This window comes from Sinocyclocheilus anshuiensis, unplaced genomic scaffold, assembly GCF_001515605.1.
Source record: "Sinocyclocheilus anshuiensis isolate Anshui unplaced genomic scaffold, SAMN03320099.WGS_v1.1 scaffold2456, whole genome shotgun sequence".
Classification (NCBI taxonomy): Eukaryota; Metazoa; Chordata; class Actinopteri; order Cypriniformes; family Cyprinidae; genus Sinocyclocheilus; species Sinocyclocheilus anshuiensis.
The window spans coordinates 190,044-197,909 of NW_015542480.1; the positions used below are offsets into that span (position 1 = coordinate 190,044).

General features: G+C 40.1%; 1 long non-coding RNA gene across 1 annotated transcript; it reads left to right on the top strand.

The window, feature by feature from the left end:
- Positions 1–6,016: 6,016 nt before the first annotated feature.
- LOC107693994 (uncharacterized) lies at positions 6,017–7,510 on the top strand. Its single transcript, XR_001634811.1, has 4 exons — positions 6,017–6,082; positions 6,264–6,480; positions 7,054–7,147; positions 7,481–7,510. It is a non-coding gene; the product is annotated as an uncharacterized LOC107693994 (long non-coding RNA).
- The last annotated feature ends 356 nt before the right edge of the window (positions 7,511–7,866 follow it).

Sequence of the window (7,866 nt, forward strand, 5' to 3'; positions counted from 1 at the left end):
CAGCAGGTGAGCCATGCGGACTACTGCTGTTTGCTATTGCCAACTCTCTCTACCACATGGCTTTACTTAAGGAACCCTAAAACACTCTAGCATCCCTAGTGGTAAGGAAGAAAACTACCCACAAAATTCTTATTAACAGGCTCATGTCTGCCCCACACGGGCCATCATTGAATTAATGTGGGCAGTCACATAGCGTGGGCTGCCCACAGAGACCCTTCGGTGAGCACAAAGTTGTGGGCCTCCCCTGGGCAAGCGCTCACCGGGCCTGTTTAGGTTTGGTGTGGGCTGGCCCTAGCCCACTGTGCCCGAAAAAAGCCAGCATGGGCCCCGCTAGGATGAGGATGCCAAGGTGGAGTTTGGACTGGCGAACACCGAACATAAAGCCCAAGGCAAATCCAAGCAGGAAGGTGGAACCAGTGTGTGAGGAGCTGAAGGGCTGAGAGGGAACAGTGCAGGCAGGGCTGAAGGACTGGGCAGTGCACACAGGGTTTCACAAACAGTTCTCTTGGACTATACAGGACAGACATTCTTCTCAGGAACAATTCTCTTGATCAACAAAGAACAAGCAGGTATCTTAGGAACGACCCTTTCGGCTGACATTCGGCTCAGTGCAGGGAAATGACACAGGCAGGATGCACTCACTCTCTCCCAGTCGATCAGCGCTATTTCATCAGCATTGTAGAAGAGGTAGGGCTCCACGTCATCCCCTCAAACTCCACCAGAATTTCCTCAGACACTGAGGTTGTTGCTGGCTCACGCACCTGGTCAGATGTTTCATTGGGCTTGGATTCCGGGACGCTCTTCGGCTCAGTGCTCGTGACTGGCACTGATATGATGGCGGGCTCCGGTTTCGTGTCTGCAGTGGTCTCAGGCTGGTTCATCGCTGGGGTGGTGGCTGTGGCCGGCATGCTGTTTTACTCTCGTAGATGGTGAAGGGGGAACCACTCTCATCTCAGCATTTAAGCTTGTCCAGAAAAGCACACACAGGCAGTCATCATAGTGGAAAAGATGGTAAAGGTCCAAAAATGCCTGTGTGCACCTCTCCAAAACATTCATAGACAAGAACGGATCACCAAGGATACAAAAAGAGGAGTATATAAACACTGAAGTACTAAGGAAGGGAACAAGATAATGCACAACTCAACTACAAACAGGTGTGTAACTCAAAACCGTAACCAAGGCAACAAACAAGGAACTCAGATAAGCAGGCAGGCAAGCAAAAAAACTAAAAAACAGACAAACTAAACATAATCCTGACAGTAGGGAACGAGACATACTCCTCAGTCCTGCTTTTCTTTCTTCATTGGAATCTTAGGGGTGATGGTGCAAGTACGTCCTTTTGAATTTTACGTGATGTAGTGCCTCAGTGGATGGCGCAAGCACCATCAGTCAATGAACCGGCATGCTCCTATATGGGCTTCAGACAATTGTCACACCTAGAGGGTGATCCCATAGCGTCAGCTACTGACACAGCATCTCGTTCCTTACTCTGGGAACCAAGGTTGCATACATAACTAAGATGTTTTGCACCAGACACCATTTAAAGGAGGATCATTTCAGCCACTTGTATCTGCAGTCTCGTTATTTCGGATCACTACCCAAATTACATGACCATAGGTGATGCTGTCATAAGTTATGATGCATATCTTAAGTATTCGGTTTCATTTACCAGAATAATACATAAATATAGTGATGAAGTACCATCACTTCACACCTCTGCAGATGTAGTTACCAGAGCCTGCACTGAACCTATAACATTTCTTTAATTCAGATCTGGAGATATTTTGTTTTTAGCAAGGAAATGTTCTCATTCAAATCAAGATATATAGATAAACATTTTCTTTTTTCTTTTTTTGCCTGGTGGTAAGTGTTTTGAATATATAGATGACTGTCCAATGGGCCTGAAATAGGAGTTGACAGTTATGAATGTACATCACAGTATACAGCACAGTCTCAGCTCGAGTGCCAACCAATAATGGTACTATGTGGAGGAAGAATGAGAAATAGAGGAGGAGATGGGAAGGCAGAGGGATGCCGTAAGAATTTTCACTGGGACAGTGCAATGACTGCTGTTTATATTCACTCGTAATAATGATTGACTGAATTATTAGGCTCCTTCTGAACCTCCTTCTGAACCTACGTATAGAACGCAATTTATTATTGGACAGAGAGATTTTAATTCAAGTTTTTACACACATTTGGGTTCTTCCCAAATGTAAAACCATATGGAGTGTAGTACAACTAAAGTAAAAGTGTAGTGGAGATTGAGGAGTGTAACATGGAGAGTTTAAAAATTTGAAATGAAAACTTGATTAAAATTATGTAGATGAGTCTTTATCAGAACAGATTTTGGGAAATTTAGCATCATGTCCTCTGCTCACCAATGGATCCTCTGCAGTGAATTTGATAGACTGGAGTCATGTGGATTACTTGTGAATTATTGTGATGCTTTAATCATCTATTCTGATGGCATCCAAATTTATTCAAATCTGGTCTGATGAAAAAAAAATCTAACTCGTCTACATTTTGGATGGACTGAATGTCAGTGAATTTTTTGGGTGAACTACTCCATTAACTGATTAGAAATTAGCTGCAGGGGTGAACTCACTGTCATACTGTACATGGGGGTTCTCCTCCCTCCTGAGAACATTTTAAAGGGGTCATATGATGCTTTTTTAAAGATCATTATTTTGTGTATTTGGTGTAACAGAATGTGTTGACATGCTTTAAGGTTCAAAACACATTATTTTTCAAATACTGTACATTATTGTAGGTCCTCTATGCCCCGCCTCTGTCAAACGCTTCGTTTTCTACAAAGTCCCTCCTTCCGACAAGCGCAGTCTGCTCTGATTGGCCAGCTGACCCAGTGCATTGTGATTGGCTGAACACCGCAAGCACTCGTCGGAAATGTAATGTGCCCTTATTATAATCGCGAGCTTCATCTTTCAAAATAAATGTAAAGACAGAGCATAATGTCATTAGTTTTACCCCTCTTCAACAGAGGCTGAACTTCTAAAGAACTGTTGATGTTACAATTCTGGACAATTTCTCCCATTTCCACCAAAATCACAGCTCTTAAACTCAGTCCATGTTCTCTGACAGTTGTTATTCTTTTGAGACTGACCCCACGACCCTGTTGTGCTCTTAGCCTTTAGCAAAACATGCTTTCAAACAATCAGCCTTTGGCTATAAGTGCACTTTCACACCATCACTGCCTTTTATATCAGAATATAGAATTGTACTGTATAAAGTATTGTATAAAGCGCTATACAAATAAAGGTGACTTGACTGAATAATGACATTATTGTCTGCTGTAGAGCTGCTTTAAAGCTAAAATTTTACATTAATAACATTACCAATGTTATCTTCCTGTGTATTACTGTAATCCTGTGTATTGTATAAAGTGCTATATAAATAAATGCAATTTACATTCAATTCTATTTTTAGTTGGAACATGTTCATAGTTACTGTAACCTGTAACACCTGTGATTACTCTGCTAGGATGCCTGTGTCAACTTGACTACCGACTTCATTCATCCATAAATGACCAGAACATTTATAAGGCATTTCAAAAATGGCTTAGAAAAGTGAAGTAAATTCTGAGAACAACTCCATCAGCATTTGTTTAAAGATGCTAGAAAGAAAAATATAAAGCAAAAGGTTATTGATTTAGAAAACACATTGGGTGACCTTTTTCATGTTGACTTGATCTTTTAGTTTGTGTGTATCTTGCTCACAGCAACTAACTCCGACTTTCTGTAAGAGACTGACACCTAGTGGACACTTTAGTGTGTGAGTTTACGGACTGACAGACACAGCTGTTTTGCACACTTCTCTCAAATACATAACCAGAAAACATGGTGAGAAGAAACTAAAACAAAACTGCTGTCAGCTCAGTTCAGTTTAAATAGTGTCTGTGCAATCAAGTCGACGATATCGTTGGAAATTAAGTGTCCCCAACTAAGCAAGCCAGAGGCGACAGTGGAACCAAAGGAACCAAAACTCCATCGGTGACAGAATGGAGAAAAAACCTTGGGAGAAAACAGGCTCAGTCGGGGGGGCAGTTCTCCTCTGGCCAGACGAAACCAGCAGTTCAATTCCAGGCTGCAGCAAAGTCACATTGTGCAGAGGACTCATCTGGTTCCTGTGGTCTTGTCCCGGTGGCCGTCTAGGAGACAAGGTCTTCACTGGGGATCTGTCTCTGGGGCTCATCTAGTTGTCCTGGTCTCCGCTGAAATTCAGGGCTGTAGAGGTCATCTCTAGGTGCTGATCCACCTGCAATTTTCAGTGGAGCAATTCACAACAACAACAACACAAATGTCCAGTGTGTCTGTAATCCGAGTGGTGATGACATTGACAACGGAAGATGATCAAAAACGCGCCAAAGACGGTTCACAAAACATCTATCCACCTTATAGAGCGGGCGCGGCCATTTGTAAATTTTATCAAAGACTATAGAATACCCAAGACGTGTCACTCGTATAGTTTTGAATGGGGAAAAAACATAGACGTAGTGTCCATGAAAGTGGGCGGAGCTGGCCGTCTCCATTTATACTCCCGGATAATGGAAAATGGGCAAAGAGGCGGGATGTGGGTGGAGCTGGTTATTGAAACCACGCCCGCCTAACTCGACGGTGGTGACAGCAGCGGCAATCCACCTGTCACTCAAGAGGCCACGCCCTTAATTATGCAGAACTTTAAGGCTTAATATAATTTCAACGGATGAGTTATAAAAAAATCACCCCCCTCACAGTTGTTATGAAGGGCAAAATTAGCTATATAGACCAAAACCACTTTTTGTACCAGGCTGTAAACATATTTTTTTCTGCTGTAAAGTTGGGCATTTTAACATGGGGGGTCTATGGGACTGACTCCCTTTTGGAGCCAGTCTCTAGCGGCCAGTCGATGAATTGCAGTTTAAGTCACTTCCGTGTTGGTTTCAAGAGAGAGGCCGGAAGGTTGCCTCTTGGGAAAAATGCAAAGCTCAATATGGCCGCTCTATCGAACGAAGCCCCGCCTTCTGAGTAAAAGAGCCAATCGCTAATCGGTAAAGTCAGCGCATCACTGCAGCTGCCACTAGAAGTCCCGGTTACTATAGTCAGTGTTCTGAGAGGTGCGCTCAGGACTGTACATACGCACTGGCTGGTCTAGCCTGAATAATAGGCTCTTTTAACGCTATTTGAGCAAAAGAAACAACAACATTAATATTAAACTTGGCAAACAGTTTTGGAGAAATTGATGTTTGCCCATTTAAAGTGATAGGAGCTGCACTTGTATGCCCGAAAGGCGTTTCAAAGATGGCCACTGAGTGACATGACTTGTCTTAAAGGGAACCCCGGGTATTAAGACTTGTATGGCTTAAAATAATGTAAATGATGTGTCTCTTACTGAAATATGTAGTAGAAAACCCATGAAAGATTTATGTTATTTAAAAAATCCACATCGTTTTATACATATTTTGGACTATGAGGGGTGCCATTATTTTAATGACGTCAAATGGTTGCACTCGGTGAGCTACTGACGCTGTATCTGTTGTTAGTGTTACCGCAACACAACTCAGAATACTGATACGATGCCACACTGTGCGGCTTTTGGTTGTAATTTTCAGTCGAAGGACAACAAAAGAAGTTTTCACTGCTTCCCTAGTGATAAGAAGATGAGAAAAGAATGGGAAGATCATTAAAAATATATATATTGTTGCATAAAATGTTATTTATTTATTTACTTTTTAGGTTGACGAACCACAGAAGGACAAACTGTTGTTCAAAAAAATCCAAAGAAAACAACGAACTGAATGAACTTAGAAGAGAAATCAAGGCCTTGAAAGCTGAAAATCAGGAACTAAAGGCACTAAACTTTAAACTACAAAAAGGTAGTTACATAAGTTTCCCTCATAAAAAATAAAAACACTTCCCTTCTATGTTTTTACTGATGTGAACTTTTGTCCTGTTTTTCCCTATTTAGACATTTTAACAGATTTGAGGAGTTGTTGCCAAATAGAAGCAGATCTGTTGCACAAACCTGTCCACCACCTGCATCTCCTAAACCTGCTCCTCGTCCAGCTAATCAGTCACATACTCATGTAATCACTCACTAACTTTTTTTTTATTTTTTTTTAGGTATGACAGGAACAGTTCATCCAAATAAAAAAAAGAGAGAGAAATTAATTGTCATTATTTACTCACTCTCATGTTTTCCAAAAAAATGAAAGTTTGTTGCATGCTCTTTGGTAATTCTTGCCATTTATTTGATATATTGCACAGGTTGAAATCCAAAGAAAACTAAACATCACCAAAGAGACATTCCAGGCATGTGGAAGAGGAGGTAGTTCATGGTCAGCTATGATCAAAGATTTGGCAGTGGCTGTTTTCGGGAGGAATATGCTGGCTACACATGGCTTATCAGGAAAACCTGGTAATGCCAACAAAGGATCACAGCCCAAGCCACTCTTAGATCCAGTTAAAGTGGAACTTATTTTAGGTAAGTGGCTAACAAGGGATATCTATATATTTTAAAAAATATATCTAAAAACTAATTTAGTAGTCCCAATTTCTTAGTACCTCTTAAATTCTCTCTTTTTATTATTATAATTTTTTTTAATACAGACACTGTTCAGGGTCAATTCCCAGAAACACCACGGAAGTTTCTAAGAGCTTCATTCCGGGAAAAACTAAATGATGAACACAAAATGCTATCAAGGTACATGTTTTCACTGTATATATCCAGTGTCAGAAAGTGTTTGTTATTCATCTCATTCATTAAATTTGTTGATAAATATTTTTAACAACTTAAATGTAGTATATGTATGAATGCAGATTTTTTTCAGTGCAAAGATAAGCTTCTGATTCGATCCTTGCAAAAAGAAGGATTTCTGTGGTATTCCTGTAGCATTCCTGTGGGATTCCTGTAGGATTTCTGTGAGATTCTTGTAGCATCATCGTGATCATAGAAAATGATCACGAAAATCCTGTGGGATCCTACAGGACCTTGCAGGTGATTTTTCCTGTACCTCTTAAATTCTCTCTTTTTATTATTATTATTTTTTTAATACAGACACTGTTCAGGGTCGATTTCCAGAAACACCACGGAAGTTTCTAAGAGCTTCATTCCGGGAAAAACTAAATGATGAACACAAAATGCTATCAAGGTACATGTTTTCACTGTATATATCCAGTGTCAGAAAGTGTTTGTTATTCATCTCATTCATTAAATTTGTTGATAAATATTTTTAACAACTTAAATGTAGTATATGTATGAATGCAGATTTTTTTCAGTGCAAAGATAAGCTTCTGATTTGACCCTTACAAAAAAAAAGCACGAGCGTCACGCGAGTTTCAAGTGTTAAAATCACATGTGAAGCACACACGAAACGTGTGGCTTTGGAACATTTTCATGTGAAAAAAAGTGATCCAAGTGGTTACATTTTTTCGGGATGTATGATTATATTGAGTATGTTACATATTGCCTTTTGCCATTATAGGCAACAGAAGAGGCACTCAACAGAAGGCACACACACTGCAACATGTGAATGAATGTAAGCACAGTCAAATTCACCAACACTCAAAAATCTGTAAGCTTTGTTAGTTCAGCTAGCTGGCTTATACATTGTTACATTTTGTCTCTTTTCTCTTTCTACAAAGTTTGTGCAGTGTTAGTGGACTACCATCAGCTGTTTTTCTTGTTCCTTTGTCTTCGTTCTTCGTAAAAAAAAATCCTGCAGAAGTGTTTGTGAAAATTCCAAATGTCCAGAGTATTTTCTTTATTGTGTATTCTTTATTATTTACACTTTTCTGTTTTCTTTCTTATCTTACTCTTTCTGAGCCCTTTTGTGAAAATATCAAATAAATAAGTATATATATATATATC